This window comes from Cyprinodon tularosa, unplaced genomic scaffold, assembly GCF_016077235.1.
Source record: "Cyprinodon tularosa strain WSP-4 unplaced genomic scaffold, ASM1607723v1 ctg547, whole genome shotgun sequence".
In the NCBI taxonomy this organism is placed as follows: Eukaryota; Metazoa; Chordata; class Actinopteri; order Cyprinodontiformes; family Cyprinodontidae; genus Cyprinodon; species Cyprinodon tularosa.
In genome coordinates this window covers 308,522-331,101 of record NW_024039282.1, presented here as the reverse complement: position 1 = coordinate 331,101, position 22,580 = coordinate 308,522, and the positions used below count along the sequence as shown (strand labels likewise).

Below are 22,580 nucleotides of genomic sequence, written 5' to 3'. Positions count from 1 at the left end.
TTTATGAATTTGTTCTCATGCTGTTACCCCAGCAGATGGTGGCAGAGGAGATAACCCTCTCTATAACAGATTTACAGAGGATATTCTGAATATTGCTGCAAATGCCGAAGGACCTTAGCTCCCTTACAAAGTATGTTTTGCTCTTTTCCTTCTTATAGATGGAATCACAGTTTTGTCACTATCCAAGTGTGTTATCCAGCTAAACGCTAATGTATTTATACTCCTCCACCACCTCTACGTATTTTCCCACAATGTGAATAGTGTTTTATCTATGGCAGGTTGTACCTGAGAATTTATGGCTTTTTTTTAGCACAAGTGTTTATTACAGTCTCTTATCTTTTTAGCTTTGTTCTTTCTGCCACATACTAGCATGCATATTTTGCAATTATCTTCCATTAAGGACCCAAGTTTCTCCTGGAAATGATCATTAATAAGAGTGACCACTGGGGCCAAAAGTATGTCACAAAAGGAAAGAGAAGACAAATAATAGGTGTGGAGGCTCTGCAGCTTTTGGAGAACACTGGTTCACTAGTTTAGCATGGGGATATGGGTTGTGTAGAGAAGATATATTTATACACAGATTTAGCTATGTCCAAACCTTAAGTGAAATCCAAAAAGGTCTGGGCTAAATTTGGAGAGTTGGTTGAGATCTTGGATGGGTTCTAAGGTATTGGAGGTTTTTGGCCCTCTGTTGTGTTATGCCGGATTCCACTTTTTATCTAGTTAGGGTATGGGTATGTGTCCACTTGCCCTGATATGAAATTATCCTTCTGAGTATTTATGTTTATTGGCAAGCTTTGTTTTTGGTAGTCTTAGTTTGTTTTGAGCTTATCATTTTAATGCACTGGCTGTACTTTGATCAGTGACAAAGCTGATTATGTACGATTCACAGATAGAATAAATTGAAAGTGAAGAGTTTTGCTCTGGATGGTTTAAGACAAATATATTGATATTGATTTTTTTCCCAAAAAAAAAATATTAAAGTTTACAATAAAGTTTGTAGATGCAGTAACATGGGATTCTTTTGATTGATTGATTTTGATACTTTTTTATTATTTCTCCACAATGGGTAGAAAAGGGTCAGTAGGGAAACACATTGACACTAAAACCTTCAAATTTATTTAGTATACAAGTTTAATATTTTTATTTTTTTTTTCCTCACAATGTCAACAATTCATCAAATCTGCAAACGTTTTTCAATGGTTGAAAACATTGTGATGGCCTGAATACTATTAGTTTAACAGGTTGATTAAGGCAACGCATCCATGTACCCTAATTTGAGCACAAGCAAGGTGAGTGTGAGACATTTACGATACGAAACTTTGAAAGCAAAAGGACTTGTGTGGGATCATTGCTTTCAGTTGAAATAGAAAAGCAAAATATATTCCTAAAGCGGATTACTCCTTAATCTTCAGAAGGTTTGGACATTCGGGGTATGGTGGCCTAGTGGTTGGGGCATTGCGCGTGGAATTCAGAGGTTCTGAGTTCAAGCCCCACTCCCACGGGCTGACACTCTGGGTCCCTGAGCAATTTTTTAAGCATTTAAAACATTTGTAAATTACTGAATGTTGTCGGATGACACTGTCTAACTTCATTTTCGCTTCTCCTGTTCATATGGTAAAACCGTCCGGAGTGCTGGCACCAGGCTGCATGTGATCCAAATTAGCCAATGAGCTGCTGTCAGTCTGGGTTGCTGCTGCTGCTACTTTTAGACACAGCAGGAAAACCTGTGGCAGGCCGGGCGATGGGAAAGAAGGAGAAGATGATGAGAAAAAGAGAGCAGAGAAAGTGTGGACTGCTGAAAGAACTGCGGTGAACTAGTGAAAGAAAAGTGAAATGGTTTGCTCTAAAATGACCCTGCACATTTAGAGGATGTTTGGCTCAACCTGCTGCTGTGAAGCAGGATTCTCCACCATAAACAGAATAAAATATATCCATCCAGGCTCACCAATCTGCACCTTGATATGTGCTTCAGAATGACTTTGTCACCATTCAAACCCAGATTTAAAGCCTTGCAGGTCAGCATAAATCCCACTGCTCTCATTAAGCCAAAAACGGTCAGCTCAGGTGTTTTATAAAACATGTGATTCAGGAAATTGTCTATATACCAAACTGAATTATTGTTCATTACTTCAAAAAAACACTTTTGTTAAAAAATTCATTGTATAACATAGATGCATTAAAACCTGCTTTTTATTTCAGTGTTAAATTCTGTTTAAAGTAACAGATCATAATTAAAATGTCTCCAGACCTTTATGGATTTTCCGTATTCGGACCCCTCTGTTTTCAATTAACTACCCCTGGTCTACGCTGTTCAGGAATTTTCCTTGCATGGTTGTACTTCTGGTCATCACACACGGTAGGATATTGGGCCAAGATGATCCGACGTGTTGGATTTCCCCTACTTATGATTAGAGGGGTCCCGACATTCTGCAAGATCCGATCACTCCTAACTAATCACACACAAAAGGATTATTTCTCCAATAATCAGCTCCTTGATGGGAAAGATCGGGGCAAAAATCTGTATTTTATTTTGCCCTGTTAAACCCCATTAAGTCGCTGTGATGGTATTTGTTGAATGATATAGTGCTCTCCCTATTGTTTCTGGTCAGAAAAAAAAAAACACTTGAACTTTCTATGCTATGACCCTGTAAAATGAATTAGTTTATGGCAGCCCAGTGACATCAATAGCAACACGCTCCTCAATGAACTGCACACTGGTGATCATACGACACTTGGTATTTAGGAGGTTCATGACTTGGCGGAGCTGGCAAAAAGGGCAAAGCACACCTTTGTCTAAAGAGGAGAGGAAGAGGAAGTACAGGGCTCACAAAGCATTCATTTGATCAAGAAGTTTACTTCACAGTGAGAACTATAACAAAAGCAATGACTCAAAATGGATGCAGATCTGATAATGTTTTGCCTGAACTTGTAAGTATCACATGTATAAAACTACCCACCCCTTCAGACATTTTGTTTTGCTATGTGTATCCTAGCTGATTTAATGCGCTTTTACTGTAAGGAGGCACATCGAGGGCAGTCAGTGTTCACGACATTACTTAGTGCTGTTTTATATAGAGAATCATGGAGTTTAGACATTTAAAAACAAATTAAAAGTGGGCCCTTTGTTCTGATCAGCAAACAGGCAGCAGCATTTGGATACTGTAATACCGCAGGCAACTCCAAGATTAGATAATATATTCAATATAATAATTTCAGCAATCCAACCATCATGGTCCAAATCGATGGATTAATTCAGCCTGAGAAAGATTTAATCTGTGCATAGAACCCCATTGGCAAAAAAACTAAAACCAACTGGCCTTAACAGCACTGATAGTTCTTTTACATTTATGCAGATGATTAACCAACACATTCAGATAATTCTGAAAAGGACAAAGAGTAGGAGCCACACCGTCGTCTCCATGTAGGGAATTATTTTGTCAGAACCCTAGAACCTCAACTTTAGCTTTAGAAATAAAACAAACTAAACCCTCATCCATGCTGTACCTTCCAAAGACAATCCTGGAACATTTTTACTGTGGACATGGAGTCATTGGCGAGTTCAATTTGAAAACAAAAAACTGATTAGCTGGAAAGAGAGCGGGCATTATGATTTTAAGGCTCGGCAGCATCTAAAAGCAGAAAGATAAAATTAAACAGGAAAAGGCGGTTACTGAAAAGGTGGGAGAAATGTTGAAGGAAAAGGAAGAGGCTTACTTGGTCAGGCAGCAATGAAGGGTTCAGGCTGGGTTGGCGAACTGGCTGGTGAATTGGGATGATGGCGTTTTACAGCAAGTTGTTATAAAGATGGTGTGCAAAACGAAGCACGGGCAGGCAGATGAAGGCAGATAGAACGGAGTGGCAAAGGTCAACAGTAGTTAAGAGGTTTCTGATGTGAGCAGGTTGATCAGAGGCTCCAGGAGACGTGTGGATAATCGCCAGGCTTCTCTCTTGAAGGTAGAACCACAGGGAAAAGTTACAAGACTAACAGGCAGGAACTGATCCTTATCCAAATAGTTTCAGAGAATCCTCAAAGCGACAGGTCACTAAAAATATACAACAGATTGACTTTCTCATGATAAACATCAGGAAGAGTAGATTTCTCTGGCAGCCTGTTTTATCCCCAGAAGAAAATCAAGGAAGAGGGGACAGGTGTGCTAACAGCTGCTCGCTGGCCACGCCCCCAGCTCATGCTCGGAAAGAAACACTCCCACCAGCGACAGCTACACACACCCAGATCATTACAGCCTAAGCCTTTTGATTTTAACAAATTATAGTTCTTCAGATGAAATATGTTTGTCTGGTAGAGTTGGTGAAATGTTTTTAAAAAACTATATTATATAATAATCTATATAGTTTGAATAACACACACAAAAGATAAACCCTTTCTGTAATAGTGTGGCTGAGGCTATATCCACCACCTGGCAATGGTGGGTGGGGAAAAAATCTTAAAGATACAGGATTATATGAACTGGATAGAATTAGTATAAACCCTATTTGTGTGTTAGGAGGCCTAGTCAAAGTCAAATACTAAACATATTTATGAATCTGCTTAAAGACTTCAATACTGATGCTCATGGGCAATCTCCATTTGATTTGACTGAACTGTCATGATTTTATCTAAGGCTCGGACCCACATGCAGTGAAGCCAAACAGAGAGACACAGAGTAAAAGCTCAATGGGTTTTATTGAAATGTTTCTTGAGTTTGGCGCAGAGTTCCTCCGAATTCTGCTCAGCCGGAAACTGGAAGGCGAGGGGAAGACAGACTGTTAGATTCTTGAAGGAGGAGGATTTTTTGCCACTCACGTTTCCAGAGGAGTGGAGACTCTTGGACTCCAGTCTGTGTGTTGGTCTTCCAGAGTTTGTCTGATTCGGTGGAGGGCGGAACAGGGTTTACCCAGGATTCGGACAGAGTGGAATGATGCAGCCGCTGGTTGCAACTCAGTTTTCCTGTGGTACTTGAATGGGTCGTGGTGAAGATGATTTCCTTACTCAACGTCTTCAAAGTTGGGTGGATCCATACCTCCTGTTTGGAATCAATCGCTCAGTGTAAGCCTCAGTTGATCCCACTTGGGAGAGGCGGTCCGGAAAGGTCCAGTTTGCAAGAAGGCTTCCTTCCGAAAGGCAAAAACAAAACAGAGTTGAATCTTAGAGAGACAAGCCAAAGTCAAACTCAATATGATCTCAGCTTGGCTAGAGTACAAAAACTCGAATTGCAAAAACTCAGATTAGGCTCAGAATAAACAAGGCTTAGCTAGAGAACCCCAAACTGGCAAACACTGGCGTTGAGGTAGTGGCAACCAGCAGCTTAAGAGCAGTTCGGTGATGAGGTAACCGTTCGCAGGTATGTGAGGAGGCGGACCGGAGACAGTCGCCTCCTGGTGGTGGAAGGGAGAACACAAAGACAAGACAAACAGAAACCAAAAAACTGTCCTGACATGAACAAAAATACAACCTTAAAGCTGCTATTCCCTGAGTGAGCAAAGCTCTTAGAGAAACACCCAATGTGACTCCAGGTTGCTGTACAAAGTCTTAACTAAACAAAGCATGCCACACTTTTCAGATTTTTTATATGAAATACAACCAAATAGGCATGCATCCCTATTATTAGTTTGCTCTGCTCTGTGTTGACCAGTCACATTTATTCCAATTAATACTTTTAGAGAACGTTTAAATGGAATCGATACTTTTAGCTTGCATTTTGTTTCTGAACCTTACCCTCATCCATGTGAGTAATCAAGCTGTATAATAAGTATAAAAGCCATAAAGTCAAAAAAATGACGTAATGCTAGGTGTGGTCCAGACTTTCCATAGATATAAAAGTCATTACCGACAGCTGGTTCACATCATGACAATGGGTTTATTTGTCTGCATATGTAAGAGGTAAAAACATTTACGTCCACAAAGGTTTTATATTTCAATTCAGCTCAGAGAAACAGCAAACCGAGGCTCTACCAGCCTATTCCAGCAATAATATGCTGAAAAACATGAGAAATTTCACATTTCCTCAAACTGAGCAAATTATTAATGTGCTAACTAATGTAGCTGAGCACTGGATGTACCCCACCTCTCCCTTAGTTATGGCTAGAGATAGGCATTGGATAATACAAATGAGAAGAATATCATTGATTTTTTTTTTTTAAAGCATGTTTCTGCAAAGCCAGAATGTATCGTTGTTAGGTTTTTAATGCTTTCCACACTTTAACCATGTTCACTCTCCACAGTGGATGGTAGAGCATCTTCTTCTCCCCTTATGTATAATTCCTACCACTTCTGGTTGGGAGCTTTGCTTAAAGTGGTCTCTTTAACTCTCTATCACCTAAAAGATCAAGCAGTCAGCAAAACTGGGATTTATGCTGAGTCGTCTATGCATGACTGATCAATGATCTTAATCTTTTGAACACAACTGTTTTATGTTGAAGTAATGCCATTGAATGTATTCTTCCTTTTTTGTTTGAGAGAGTTTTAGCAAGTGTAGAACAAATAAATAGGTTTCTATTGAACTGAAACCCTAGCTTATTTATCTAAAAGCCAAGGACCTCTGATGACGATTAATATGTTATGAAATGGAAAAATGTCATACAATATAGCAGAACGAGCTACTGGGTGAATTAAGTTATTATTTGGATCTAATAAAGTAAAATTGAAATTTGGAAAACAAAAAGCAAGTGTTACAAATTCCAAAAATACACAGTTTGTAAGTTTGAATAGGTTTGTGTGGGTCTCACATCAATCTGCCAAAATTAAAAGGTAAGGAAATTGTGTGCTCCCAAACTTAAGGACAAAAGGTGTCAAAAAATTGGACAAACTAAATTTGATTTAATATCAAAAATAGTTAACAAAAGATCTAACGGCAATACAAAATAGCTTAACATTATAAATAACATGAATTTGGGCCCAAGTCAACTGAGGTCAACTGAACAGTAACTAAGTCAAACAAAAACTGACCTACAGAAAAAGAACAGAGAAGGCTTAAATAGGGGTGGAATAAACCTAAAGTTGCCACATGACAACAAATCACATCCATGCAACATTAAAACATATTAAACAAATAAAATAACTCTCTCGGCACAAATAATAAGTAAATATTAAGGTGACAAAATAACTAAGGTCAACTCAGAATTCTCCCCTCAAGTCTTTGGGAAAGTGGTTTGTTCCAGGCTCCCACCTCCAGCTGATCTGCATTTGCAGAACCTCAAAGAAAAGAACAAGTTTGAGTTAAACTATTCAGACATATTAACTAAAGTGTGCACCCATTAGAATATATACATCTAAATGGAATAACTAACATATAGAAATATATATATGAACAATGAAAAATATACAAACACTTTGTGGTAGAGGAGGGTGAAGGATTCACCACAGAAATCAAGATTTATATTGATATTTATGGACAAGTGATTATTATGAGACCCTGTGATGGACTGGGGACCCGTTCAGGTTGTAGCTAGACTGGATGGACGGACAGAAGGATGTGAAACTTCAGAGGTAATGTCACGTTTTGCTTGTGGTTTAGAGCAGTGTTTTTCACACCTGGTCCTCAAGGCACACTGCCCTGCATGTTTAGATGTTTCCCAGCTTTCATACACCTGTTATCAATTGATAGCAGATTATCAGGCTTTGCTGAACTGCAATCATCTGAATCAGGTGTGCTGAATTTCATGCAGAGCAGTGTGCCTTGAGGACCAGGGTTGAAAACACTGGCTGAGAGGACCCAAATGCAGAGGCAGAGAGGCTGAGGAGATTTCTTGTAGTTTTAATGCAAACACAAATAATAGAGGCAAAATCCAAAAATCCAACTAAAAATGTAACACAGACCAGAACCATGGAGACATCAGGGGAAAACACGCACAAGGAGCCAGGGAGAGACAAGGTGAGAAGACAACAGCGACGACAGGACCAGCAACAAGGAGTGACAGTAGAGGGAGAGAATATGTAGCTGACTGAGACAACGGCAGGGCTAACGAGCTGACAAGGAGCAGGTGTGAGAGGAGACAACGAGGGAGCCATGGGGAAAGGAACACACACACAAGAGGACAACAGAAAAACCTGAGAACTAATATAAATATGGAAACTACAACAAAACAGGAATTAAACCAATAAGATTAGGAAACATGGAGCCAAGTAAAGCACAACTGAACCAAAACCATGACAGGTAATTACAAAATGTTGCCGTTTCTCAAATGATCTTCACTGGAAAAAAAATCTAAATATAGATAAGTCATTATTTCTTAAAATAAGTGCATTTTTTCTTGAATTGAGGAGATAAAAGAGACATTTTACCAATGGAACAGGACAATTTAGATGTAAAATAAGAAAACACAACTGCATTGTCTTATTTCAAGTGCATGTTAACTAATTATCTTATTTTAAGATTAAAAATACTCATGCTATAAGAAAATTTCTCATTTACCTATTCAAATCAAGGATAAAAACACGTCATTTAATCATCGTTTTTCCAGTTTTAAAAAAAAACGAAATTTACTACCGTAACTACGGTTCTATGAATCCCGGATGACCGCCAGAGGCGGTGCTTCAAGCACTCTGGCGGTCAGTAGGGATGAAATAGAACCACTTTGATAGAATTATAGTTATTGAAGTGAAGAAAATGTTTAACCTCAGAACTATGTTATGCTGGTCTAAGCCTGATGATGCCAGATTCTTGCAGTGTATTTATTTTTTCCTTAATACTATCAGTGGTGTATAAGTTTTGTTATCTTTAGGCAGTTTTCCATCATGATTACTGTACCTTAAAACACAATAGGCGCCTTGAAGACCCATGCTGTAGACATTGAAACGCTACAATATCTGCTAACTCTGATGCACAACCTTGCAGGACCTGGCCTTTACTTTCCACACTGTCTAATGCGACATTTTTCATGATGTTTAAGCCGCAAAGGACGAGTCTCACCTCATGTCTGCAGAGTCAGTAAAGGGAGGAGGGATACTGCAGTGTTGGTGTTCTCCACGTGAAAAAACAGAGATAGAAATAGTTTAATTAAATGATTTATAAATGGATAAAACAAAAAATACAATTAAAGTGCCTCCTCTTGAATTACTTATTTATGGATTAAAAATGTCCAGAGTTTTTATAATTGATTTGATTGTTTTAATGGATTGGGGGGGGGGGGGGGGGGGGGGGGGGGTTCAGTTTACTGTACATTCCAGGGCTACAGCATAAGGAAATAATTCACCAGATCTTCTCTTTAAAGTTATGATAAAGCGGTTATAAATTTGCTATGATTTCTATTTAGTAATCCAAGAGAAATGCTAATTCTTTGCAGGTAAAATACAATCAGAAAAACCTTTGAAAGACTGCAGCTGCTTGGATCAGTAGGAATTATTCTAGCATGGATCACAATCATGATGTATCACAACTTATTTTGAGTCTATCAGATTCTATGTAAAAAGATGCACTTTATTGATCAGCAATTTCTTTTTATCTAATGTATCTGAAAAGTCAAACCAATGGAATTAAATATTATCACACCTATAAAGATTTTTTTCCCATTTTTATTTTTCAGACTTAAATTCGGGATGCATTGTTTCTTTTTTTTTTTTGTGTTTTTTTGTTTGTTTGTTTGTTTTAGTTTTTTTTAAGGAAAAAGAAAAAAATATTAAAGCCTTTCATAAAGATAGAGAGACATTAAAATGGCATCATAGTAGCTTTAAACAATCATAATAATGGAAATAAAAATCAAACCAAGAGCTGAATGGATTATTGAAATAATTGTCAAATAATTTAGTAATTAATTAATCTTAAACAACAAATTCTGTAAAAACTAAAGTATAAAAAAGTTACTAAAGGAAAATAAATATCTTAATGTCAATTTCACTTGGTTTTACTTTTTCAAAACTTTCCCCCTACAAATATAACATCAGTGAAGGTAGGCTCCATTTATTGCCAACATTTCCTGATTAAACATTCTATATTTAGCTCAGACTTTATGAGTAGGCTATAACGATTCATAACTATAACAGAGGAAACTTTAAGATTCTAATTATTTTCAAAAGACATTGTAAACCTCCAGTTTTCTGTTTAATATTTTTCAATACATTTGTGCAGCTGCCAAGGCCTGAAATATTAGAGAAAAGCACCCTCTGGGGGTTATTTCATGGCAATACATTTTATAATCCCAATTCTATTTTAATCTGAATGTAAAAAGATTAAATATTGTCCTGCATGTTTTAGATGCGTCTCTTCTTCAGCACACCTGAGTCAAATTATTGCTTTTCATCCTCAGCAACCTCCTGAGTGATCAGTAAACTCGGCCTTTCAGGTTTCTCAATTCAATTCGGTTAATTCTACAAAGACGACTCAAATACAGTGAGATTGGTAAGAGACCCTGCTGATTGCATTCTGTCATCGACTTTGCAGGGTTTGCTTCTCTAGCAACGGTAGACTTTGGCTTGCATTGCACGTTGACTCTACAGCAATCCCTTAAACCGAGCATGAATTCAGCAACAACAGAGGATTAAACCTCCAGTGGAACCAGGCTCAGTGTGAGCGGCCTTCTGCTGAGGCTGACTGGGTGTTCAAGGAGAGGGAAGCAGACATAGATAAAGAGCATAGAAGCACTGATTCATGAATACTTTCTGTTAAAAAATGTAAAGTTAAACTAGCTCCATTAGTTGCTCTTTCTAGGACAGAAACAGTCAACCTGATGAGGTCTGAGTCAGTTTTAATATCAGAAAGTATGAAAGAGAGCATATACAGTTAGTCACAGTAAAAGCTGAGCATGGAGCTAAATGCTAAAAGATTCACATATGTGTAAAATGAGATCCACGAGCCTAAAACAAGATCAGTAAATGTACATATTAATTTACAAATGTGCTTCACACAAAGCTCCAATGTGTGCCTTGACATTAACAATGTCACTTTCTCACATTCATAGTACACCAGCAATAATACACTGCGCATGCACACATTTTAAATGTCAAGGTACACATTTAGCCTTGTGTGATCCACATTTGTGAAGTGAGATGTTCAATTACATATCTGGTTGTACGCACGTGGATCTTTTTGAGACCAATTTAGCTCCATATTTTATCTATTCTAAAACCAGTTTTAATGTAAGTTTAGGATCATCAATCCATTTAAATCCATTTCTCACATTTCCTCTGATAGAATATAGAGTCCGAAACATTAACTAGTTGGGACCAAGTATGTATAGTTTAAAAAAGATAAAAATCATCTTTGGACAAAGTTTTGTTTAAATTAAGCAAAGCTGTTTGCCTTTGGGTTGACTAAACATTTAGTTCTTACTATCTTCCTCTAGTTTTATTTTAACATTCATCTTTATTCTCCCATATTTGTTTGTTGTTCTTTGTATGGCTCAGTGTTGATGTGTCCTGTCTGCTCTGCTGCTAAACTCCCAGATTGTCTATAAGGTCAATAAAATGAGAAGAACTGCAGGAGGAACGTCTCACCGTCCTTTTGTAGAGCTATTTGTTTTGACACTGCAAGGTGACAAGAACAATTGTTCTGTTAACATGAGCTGTCAGGTCAGAACCCCCAACAGAGAAACAATAATAACCACCAATCTGCCAAAGCGCTGTATTATAGTAATATTAGGACTCTTGCTCCATTTGACTTCAGCTCCACATTTACATTTACAACCACTTATTTATAGACACTTTACAAAAAAAGACAAAAAGATCCTGTTCACATTACTTAAATCAAACCTTTATTATAGTGAGAAATAACGGGTGAACATAGAACGACAGGAAGCATACAGTACTTTAACAGAAACAGACCCAGTAGGGGGATTTATTAGAATACAGTCTAGTAAAATAGAAACAAGTCCCAGCAAATGTCATCTAAAGGCAATTAACATGAGAGCTTTAATACAGAAACATGTAACAGAATTCAACACAAACAGAATCAAATCGAAACACAAACATCCAGTCCAGTCCAATCCTATTTACAATATGGTGAAGATAAATTCAGCTTATTATGGTGTTTAGAGAAAGGTCTTCAATCCAAGGAAGCTCAGCCAATCACAGACAGTCGTTAATTTTGCAGCAGTCCCTCCTGAGCAAAGAAGTGGTCACAGTGGAGAGGAAAACTAGCTTCAAACAGGAAGGAACCTCCATGTCAGCGCCCATCTACTGACGTCCATCAGGCACAGAGAAGCCGGTCCAAGGAGCAGATGACCTTATCTGGAAAAGAAGAACAGGAGTTATTGAACAAAAAGACAAGACTGTGACATTTAAACACATAAACACTGGGAGAGGTCTAACTTTACCAATAAAAGAGGGAAACACACAGGGAGAACCTAAAGTTAAAGGGGAACGCTGTTTTTTTTTTTTACATTGGTTCCTTGATTTTTTTGTTATTTCATCATGTTCTTGTCACCCATATGAGTTTTGTGTCACTTGGAGCTGTTCTGAAGATATTCGGTCAGGTTATATCCAAGTAACGTCTTCCTATGGGCAACGAGTTGAAGGCACAAACTAAACTGTTCATAATTTATCATTTATGGTACGCCAGCATTCATAACATGTAGGTGAATCACTGTCCCCCAGACATCCGCGCTTATATTTTATATATTTATATTTTTTAAAAACAAAGCAGAGTGTGTATGAAGTCATCCGCGCGTCGGACTGGAGTTGTGACAGGCAGCCCGGGCCACAGGTAGCTACGCTCTACCCCTTCTATTCATTCGGAGAGCTAATCTGAATCGTTCCATTTCATTTTGAGAGCGAGATCATCTGTGGTAGCAGCACTAGAAATTTTCCATTCATTTAAGTAAAACTAGCAGCAGTTCAGCGGACAGGATGAATGAATGTAGCCGGCGCGCGCCGATGACGTCATACACACTCCGCTTTGTTTTTAAAAAATACAAATATAAAAAATATAACAGCGGATGTCTGGGGGACAGTGATTCGCCTACATGTAATGAATGCTAGCGTATCATAAATGATAAATTATGAACAGTGTAGTTCAAGTCATTGCCCATAGGAAGACGTTACTTGGATATAACCTAACCGAATATCTTCAGAACAGCTCCAAATTACACAAAACTCATATGGGTGAGTAGAACATGATGTAATAACGGAAAATCAAGGGCCCAATGTAAAAAAACAACGGCGTTCCCCTTTAATCAATAAGGACATCAATCTGTGAGCTAAAACAACTCATTTAAAAAAACAATGCTAGTGGTTTGGTTAGTGTTAAGATAAAAAAAAAAACTATTGTAAAAGATCACATACATACAAAAATACATCAAGACAAACATTTATATATGAGACAAATGTGTACATGACTGTGTTCTCCTGTCTCTGCATCAGCCTGAGGACCATTTTTCTGACTTCACATTGAGGACTGATTGTTGTAAAGGGGAACATTTTGCTGGTCCTCACCAGCTATCTTGTTGATGACTAAGTTGTAAGTTTATTTTAAATCTAAATGTTTATTTCACTGTTAAATAGGGCTTAGAATTTCATTTTCAGAAAGTTATCAAGACAAAAAATAATTAGCTCTAAATGGTCCATTTATTTAGTTTAGTTCTACCACGTCCCCTGCAGTTAAACTGTGCTCCCACTAGGGGGCACACACCCCCACTTTGGGAACTAAGACATTAAGATTAGTTCAGATTAAAGGACATTTTAAACTGTCAGTAAAAAAATTTTTCATTAAACACATACTACCAAATTAGAAATAGTTTTGATCTATTAGATAGATTTCTTTGTCAGAAAAACAAGTTTAATTGGCTGATTTGGTAATATAATCATCAATCTTTGAAGTTATTTTAAGCAGAAAATTATCCTAAATAACAGAAATAAAGGCTTGATTACATCAAGCTTTAAATTTCAGATCTATAATTTCTCAGAATCAGAAAATCAAGGGGCCACTTAAAAAAATGGTGTCCCAATTTAGCAGAAGTGATAACTAAAGACAATGGATATTTGGAGAAAATGCCTGGAAATACTGCAAGTCTTCATTCGGCCGTTTCTCTGCTTTAATAAGTTCTAAAAAAAAACCTTCAGAGATCAACAAGGGGGAAATTCTCCCATATTGGATCAGAAGCTGCTTCTTAACTGTTTATCTGTGGTTTAATGGAAAAGTCAGAACTTCTGATTCTGGTAAAGGTTTGGTTACAGAGATGAAAATAGAGGTGAACATCCACTCATGATGGAAAGCTAAAGATTAAAGGTTAGACCACCTTGATGGGATGGTTGTAGCGTTTGTATCTGTTTGTTCTGGATCTGTTTTTAGTATCTTCACCAATACTGTTGAACATCTGGAAGCAATAAAGGTTTGTTACCTTCTTCTTCTGGGTGTAGCAGACTGATGGTTTAGCTGCAGGGTCGTCATCGTTATTTTACTCCAGGACTCCAGAACGTTGGAGAGAGAGTCTCTGTGCTCCGTCCTCTTCTTCAGCTCCTTCATCAATGAAAGCAAAGTGTCCTCAGAGTCTGTCTGTATGCGATGCTTCTCTAGTCAAACAACAACCAACATACCTCCAAACACGTGTGGATGGACTCTGTTCCAATGTGATCCGGCTACTAGAAGACTGCTTCCATGTTCAACCTGCTTTCCCTGAAAAAAATAAGACAAATTAATCTACAAAATTTCCTCGATACCAAGTTGAAATCTGGGTCAGTATGTTGTTTTCATCATAATCTTAGTCTTCCTGTGTTTCAATGACTGTTAGCTTTTAATCAGGCCTGGGAAGCTTGAGTTGTGGGTTTGTCGTGTTAATAAAGGCTTACTCCGTGTGTTTTCTGTTCCAGTCTTTCTCTGTGCCGTCCTCAGGTGGGGACTGGGAAGCTCCTCACCATCCTGGATGTCCCGGTTCCTCACAGAAGTTCTGCTTTAGGACGACAACAGAGTCTGAAATTAACATGAAAAACTAAGTGAGGCCATCTGAAATGTTGACTTTCTATTTAAATGATGGATTATTGTTGCTCCTTACTGAACATGCTCTCACTCTTTGTGAAGGTCAGCAGCTCAGATGATCCTCCTCTGGTTTGGTCGCTGCAGATCTCATCAGCATCTTCTGATGGCCCAAAGCATGGAGAGGCTCGGTCCAACATGGGTTTCAAAAAACACAGAAGAGATCCACTGCGGTCAGAACAGGCCAAGATGATATGGAGAATATTTCTGCAGAGGGTTCTTTTCCCTCAAACTAGGCCTGAAAACTAACTGACCAGAGGAACATCTAGAACTAGAACAAGTCACATCGGAAAGCTGTTTCTAACAGTCGGTGCCCCTCACAACCCAAATCCCTACATTAGTCCTGTCCTCTGCCTCAAACTGGTCTGAAATCAATTACTAAGCGTCATCTTTCTACCTTTTCAGCAACATCCCAGAGACCAGTTAAACTGATGATCACAAGCTGTGTCTCTGTCCATTGTATCCAATTTGTCCCCAGCAGCATCGTCCTACTCTAGATCAGGCTTTCAAACTTTACTCCACCAGAGCTGCTATGCTGCAGCTTTGAGTCACATCTCTTCTCCATCAGACCTGAATCAAAGGGCTGAATTCCCTCATCAATCATTCAGCTCTGCAGAGGTCTGGTAAAAGGCTGTTTGTTTGATCCTGGCGTGTTGGAGGAGAGATGCATCTGAAAACTGCAGAAACACTGCTGTAGAGGACTGGAGTGAGAAACCTCTGCTCTAGATAGCTTCTAATCAACCTCCATTATAGCCTTGTCTCTCTGCCTATAGACTTTAAGTTGAGCTCAACTCCACGTTTAGGGTTTAAGTTTGACCTCCTCCGTTGTCCTCAGCAGCGATGTCCAGCTGTTTCTTTGGATTCGTTTGCCTCCTTGTGGTTTTCAACCAGGATTCATTTTCTGTCTTCTGGTGTTTTTATTTGTTTTTTGTAAACTTGCCTCCACTCTGTGTTTCATCTTGTTGAAGATTCTTCTTGTTCTTCTATCAATCCTTTAATTGTTTGTGTTGTCTTCTGTTAGCTGGCAGGCTGTCCAGCTCTGATATTAGATGTAGAACATGCTAGATATGGAGGTAAATCTGTGTCGCTGGGATTTGAATTAAAAATGCCACTAAAATTTAAATGTTGTATGTTTGTACTTGCTGTTTCAGTGTTAAAATGTATTCAGAACACATTTTTGACCTAAAAAGAAGTTCATTGAGAATTAACTTCTTTTCAGGTCAAAAATGTGTACAAACATACAACATTTAAATTTCAGTGGCATTTTTTATTTAAATCCCAGCGACACAGATTTACTTCAATAGCTAGATTATTTCTGCCTTAACCAGCTCTCATGTTCCAAACTAAGTTGTTATGCCCTCAGATGTCTGTGCTAAAGGAACTTCTTAAAATCTAAAACTTAAATCAAAATCTAGCAGCGGGGAAAAGAAAAGCCACAGTGCAAGACGCTACTTAAGGCATCCCTAGACCTGCCAGACTCCTTAACATCTTAAAAAAAAAACTAAATCTAGCAGCGGGGTAAATAAAAGCCACGGTGCAAGACGCTACCTAAGGCATCCCTAGACCTGCCAGATATGAAAACAAACAATAAATGATATCTTGGTGAAATTCGTCTTCTTAAACATCCCTCTCACGACAAGGCCTCTTCCCAGGGAGCTCCTCTTCATCGTCTTCCTCTCTTCTTCTCCTGGAGACGCGGTCTTCTGGGCACTCCAGGGACCCCTCTGGCTCCTCGTGGTTCCATGGAAGGCTGAAGTCGGGGGAAATCCTCTGGGTGAACTGAAGATGTGGGGGAAGGTGGCCATCGTCTTCATGGTCTTCATCATGATCTTCTTCCTCAGAGCTTGTAGTGTCAGGAGACTCACCAAAAATAGCCCTATAATTATTCTCATAAGTATCTAACTCCTCCTGCTCCCCCACTATTACATCTAAGTCTACCTCATGCTCCATCACCAACTCTATGCCTACGAGCTCTACCTCCTCCTTGTGATGCTCCAGCACCAACTCTATGGCTTCGAGGTCTATCAGCTCCTCATCATACTCTAAATTCACCACTAGTTCTCTGGATTCTACCTCCTCATTATCATCTTCACTGTTAATGGGGTATGCTACTGTCATAGTAAACTGATTTATATTACCCTCATCCTCTATCCAGAACTCGGGCTCTGGGTCAGGATCAACTGGAAGCACGGCGTCAGGAACTGTGAGGAAAAAAATGTATCAATACAAAAATAATTAGCTCTAAATGGTCCATTTATTTTATTTTATTTCTACCATGTCCCCTGCAGTTAAACTGAGCTCCCACTAGGGGGCACACACCCCCACTTTGGAAACTAAAACATTAAGATTAGTTCAGATTAAAGGACATTTTAAACTGTCAGTAAAAATTGTTTTCATTAAACACATACTACCAAATTAGAAATAGTTTCGATCTATTAGATAGATTTCTTTAAAAGAAAAAAAAAGTTTCATTGGCTGATTTGGTAACATAATCATCAATCTTTGAATTTCATTCACTATAATCAGAAAATTATTCTAATTAACAGAAATAAAGGCTTGATAACATCAAGCTTTAAATTTCAGATCTATAATTTCTCAGTTTATCAGACCCCCTCCTCAGTGCGTCCTAGAATAAAAATAAAAAAACTTTTAAAATCAACCATTTTTTAATACCTTCCATTAAAGTTGAAAATATATGCCATCTCAAAAAGTCCTGAAGTTTATTAATGCATTCTACCAAGGTATCCATGGAGACCAATATGTTTACCACAGCATGTTTTAAAAAAGACCTTCCTTTTCAACTTCAAATATATTTTAAAAAATCAGTTTTATCCTGAAATATTTTTTTGTATTTTTTCAACCATTTCCACATTAAATTCATCATAGATTATTCTCTCAAACCAAACTTTGTTTCTGTTTTACATCATTGCATCTCTGTTATCATTCCTCCCATTTCCAACCAATAAAAAGTAATCGAATACATAATAAGCCTTAAAAAAACTTTTTTTTAAACACTGGTTAAAAACATATCATTTCCTAAACACATTTACTAAACTAAACAACTTGAGAATCTTCATCTCTGTTTTTTTAGTTAAAATTCAGTGAAATTCCAAAATACTCAAAAATTATCTTTTTCTTTGATTAAATAGGAAAATAAACAGTTTGACTTGATAATATATTATGTTAAATGTCATTCTAATGTCTTTTTATATTTATTTAATGTATTTTCACCAACATTTCCATACAGAGCAAACTTATTTTCAGGGCATTTTTTAAAAATAATAGACCTAGCTCCATCTAGTTTTCAAACATTTCACATAAAATTCAACAAAGGTGTTTTTCTGAAACACAAATGTTTTGTTTTTTTAAATGATTAAAATCGCTGTTAACATTTCTGACGAATTCAGTAAAAAACACATTTAATCTCTGAGATGTCATGGATGCTAGATGCTAAGCTAGCTGTCACAACTTCATGAAAAAACATTAAAATAATATTTTTTCAATTACTTTTTTTTTTATCAACATAGTAAAAGAGTGAAATAAACCTTCCAGATGATCGTCCCACCAGTTGTTGTCCTCTGGTTGCCTGCACATCTTTAACAGCTTAGTGAATCACAGACTGCAGCAGTTCAAGCTTCCAGGTCCAGGTTAGAAAGGATCGGTTAAAGATGGCTGACACTTGAACAGGTGCTCCGTTTCCATGGCAGCGGGTGTGCGTGCGCACGCGCGCGTGCGTGCGTGAGAAGCATTGGAAAAACTTGCTAATTGCAGCTAATTAGCGACAAACAAATCCTGTTTTTTGTGCAATAATATAGTTTTATCCCCACCTAAAGGTGAGTGTTGGAGTTGTTTATTCTTTTTTTCTTTATCCATTTCAATTGTTTTAATTCCTAAACTTATATATTATTTGTATTATTTACAGACTTTATTTATAGGTTAAGTGTTGAATTTTGTGTAGTTATTTTTTGTTGTTTTATCTTTTCTTTTTTTCTTTATTATGTAAAACAGGTCGAAATGTGGGCGGTCCACTTTCTATAAATGTAGGAGCCTGGTAAGGACCAGCAGGCATTTGGGTTAGGGGCCTATGGGTTTTTACCAGTACAAGAGAGGTGAGAGAGCAAGGGAATGTTTGAACTCTGTAATGTTGCAAAAAATATAGTAAATAAATCAACTGAACATCTACAAGATTGGACTTCAACTTCTTTTGCCTGCGTCAAGAAAACGTGACCCCAGTGCCTAAATAATGGCTTATTGGAATTTTATTGGATATTTAGTTTGACAAACAATCGCCACTACAGTGAGTTCAGTCAAAGCTGCATTTAATGAGGCAAAGGAGCTAGTTCTAAAGCTCACCGGCCACTTTCTAAGCTTTTCTACTTGAAATATTGTGCAATAAATCTGAATTTAGAAAGTAATTTCAATCCGAATGAGAGAGGTGTTTTCTTTCCCAATAGCCATTCAGTTTTGCATCCATGTACACACCCATTCAGTCCTTTGGAGTAAAATAATCTTCACTGCATATGTCCAGTGGTGGACGAAGTACTCAACAGTAGCACTTGAGTAAAGTATTGATACTCATTGTCTAATCTTACTTAACTACAATTCAAAGTTACTCAGTCAAGTTGAAGTATTGAATTTTCAAAATATTCAAGTGAGGATTCAATAAGTATTAGTATTAAAAAATACAAGCAAAATGTTCTAACATCAGTATTTTTCTGTTTAATTTTCAGTCTTTTTAAAGAACTTTGTAACTTTCAGAAACCACCTGATGTATTGATGCGTCGAACCACCTGCTACCAATTCTACACCACTTGTAAAAAACTTCAGCATAAAAATGGCACAGAAATAAAGACAGCTATCTTGATTATTATTTATTATTCAAAAACAAACCAAAAAGAAAACAGGGAAGCCTTGATTCTCCTCAAACTGTAAAGGTTTAATGTTTAATCTATTGCCACAAAGAAACTACAACTGTGATTTGAGAACTTATCTGAACAACCGGGCCACATGGCAACAACTAATGCCTTAATAAAATGAATAAACTATCAATAAGATCTGCCCTGAGTTTCTTACATTTGGGGAATGTCATGCTAATCTCTAAACCAGTGGTGTCCAAATTCTTGCATTTCAAGAAAGAAAAAAACAGCAACAATGGATTAAAAAGCTAAGCTGAGCCAAAAGCAAGAAGTAATGAGCAGCTTCCTGGAAATGGAGTAAAATGTTATAAGTACCAGCCAAAAAAATACTCAAGTAAAGTAAATATACTCAAAAACGGTTTTAAGTACATTAATCAAGTAAATGTACTTTGTTCCTTTCCACCCATGGTAATAACATGATGTGGATTAATTCGGTAATTCATTAGAGGTGCTGCATATAAAGCATTAGGGCTGAAGCTCTGCTTTGTCTGCAGTGATGTAGGCTGGAAGACCAGTTCTTCATGTATGGATGCTGCCGCATCATGTATTGATGGTCTTTTCTCTGACTCAGTCACATGTGGACTTGCTCTTGAACACCGAGACTCTGGATTTTATTTCAAGACTAAAACTGTGGAAAATATTCTTTTTTGATATGAAATGTGATCATTCAAATAACGTAACTCAATGCTAGTTTAGTAGAACAGCTAACTTGATGCTCATTCCAGATTTTCAATGTGACTTAAGATGCATGAATCAATTTGATGAAACAATTTTCCTAAATTAACGATTGAATATATTTACTGCAGAGAAGATCATCGGAGCTCCTCTTCCCTCCATAAAAGACATTTCATCCCAGCGCTGCGTGTCCTAAGCCCATAACATTATAAATGACCTCTCAGCCCCCCACCACGGACTGCTCTCCCTGCAGCCGTCTGGGAAGACGCTTCGCAGCATCCAATGCAGATCCAGCAGATTCCGGAACAGCTTCTTCCCCACTGCCATTAGACTGCTGAATGTTGTATAAAATGGGGTTAAAAAAAAGCACTGAATGTTGGAAAAACTGTAAATCCTATTTCTGTCTTATGTTTACATTTGATCACCATGTTTACATTTTATTACTACTGCAGTTTAAGAAATGGGAATGTATTGAGGGCTGTACTGAAAGAAATTTCATTTTGTATACACCCTGTGCAGTGGTGTCAAAAGTACACACATTTGTTACTTAAGTAGAAGTATAGATACTGCAGTTTAAAAACACTCTAGTAAAAGTTGAAGTATCAACTTGACCTCTTTACTCAAGTAAAAATGAAAAAATATAAAAGTTTAATGTAACCTTTAAAAAAAAAACACCCAGATGCCGCTATATGAATTGAACGCTCAATTTCGAAAAAATTATTTGTGATCGGGCCAAGGATGAGGGAGGTCTTGTTGGTCTCCATCTCCATCTACGCTCTTTTCTGTGTCGGACCTTTCAGAAATTTTGACATCTTTTTCTGAATCCAACATTGTAGCATGGCATAGACAATTCATGTTTGCAGTTTGAAGAACACCTGCTTGCTTCTGATGATTTCCTTTAGCTAACCAATGAGTGTTTGCGTTATATGACTCATCCAATTACACTATAGTTTTCACTAGATGTGGATGGAGCCAATGATCTGGATTGGATGACGCACATGATGTGACATACTGTAAATATTTATATACATTAAACCGAAGCCAAGAATAACGAGCAACGTTTGTTTTAAAAATGTAAGGAACAGAAAGTACAGATACTTGTATGAAAATGTAATAAGTAGAAGTCAAAAGTAGGAAGAAAAACAAGTAATGGAGTAAAGTATAGATACCTAAAAAGTGTATTTAAGTACAGTAATGAAGTATTTGTACTTCGTTACTTGACACGTCTGTCCCTGTGTGTATGTTACGCCCCAACTTGGTGGGTGCAACATAGTGGAAGACAACAAAACATTAAGCATATCAAACATAGGATTTATTACAAACTAGGGGTTAAAACATACAAAAAAAGGGACAAGGGAGTGGTAGTGAGCAGCAGCTGCTGCTGTTCTGGCTGCCAGGCTGGAGAGAGAGAGAGGGTGGAGCTCAAGACTCCAGCTCAATGAGGGTTCAGGGCCGGCTGGAAAACTTGGAAATGGAAGACAGCCTTAGTACAGCTCCATACATAACAGTGTACAAAATGACGAAGTTTGTCTAAGTATAAGTTTAATTGATTTATTACATAAGTATGCACCAACATCTTTTATTATCTCTCTGCTTTACAAATAAGTTATTCCTGCTACAAGAAAGTCTGTCATAATTATTTCGTTTTGTAAAGTTATCTGCAGCTGACTTTCATTATATTTTTTACAAAAGTTATTAAAAAGTTTACATTTTGCAATTGATTTGATCAAATATTTAATAAAAATAGAATATTTTGTAATGTTTGTTTTTTTTAATCACTGTCTTTTATTGAAATTTTCTTTTTCAAGAAAAAGGCTGCTTTTATTTATTTCATTTTTATAGAAAACATTATTCCTCAGTTTGAGCATCACACCTTTTATATTATGCCCATATATGCCACTGCTAGAGAACGGACACAAGTGCTACTCTAATGTCTGCCTGCATTAAAGAATATTCACTCACCTCAGCATAATAAATGCTTAAAGTTGCTCCAACAGCAGATTAAAACAACCCCTATTCTCAGTTCGATTATCATCAGTCAGTTTGGATGGATTGAACAGAAGTGATATTATGAATTTAAACAAAC

At 37.4% G+C, this 22,580-nt stretch overlaps 1 protein-coding gene and 2 long non-coding RNA genes across 3 annotated transcripts in view; 1 reads left to right on the top strand and 2 right to left on the bottom strand.

Annotated features, from left to right (window-relative positions):
* Positions 1–4,121, bottom strand: part of LOC119796395 (E3 ubiquitin-protein ligase Itchy-like) — a 34,310-nt gene extending 30,189 nt beyond the window's left edge. Inside the window, exon 1 of the mRNA XM_038304908.1 lies at positions 3,718–4,121. The gene's annotated coding sequence lies outside the window, so the exon portion shown is untranslated. The remainder of the gene's footprint in view (positions 1–3,717) is intronic.
* Positions 4,122–8,070: 3,949 nt separating this feature from the next.
* Positions 8,071–15,223, top strand: LOC119796397. The gene is made up of 3 exons (XR_005282458.1): positions 8,071–8,156; positions 14,741–14,863; positions 14,949–15,223. It is a non-coding gene; the product is annotated as an uncharacterized LOC119796397 (long non-coding RNA).
* Positions 14,503–15,057, bottom strand: LOC119796396. The gene is made up of 3 exons (XR_005282457.1): positions 14,923–15,057; positions 14,720–14,840; positions 14,503–14,546 (listed from the first exon to the last, which is right to left on the bottom strand). It is a non-coding gene; the product is annotated as an uncharacterized LOC119796396 (long non-coding RNA).
* Positions 15,224–22,580: the final 7,357 nt, after the last annotated feature.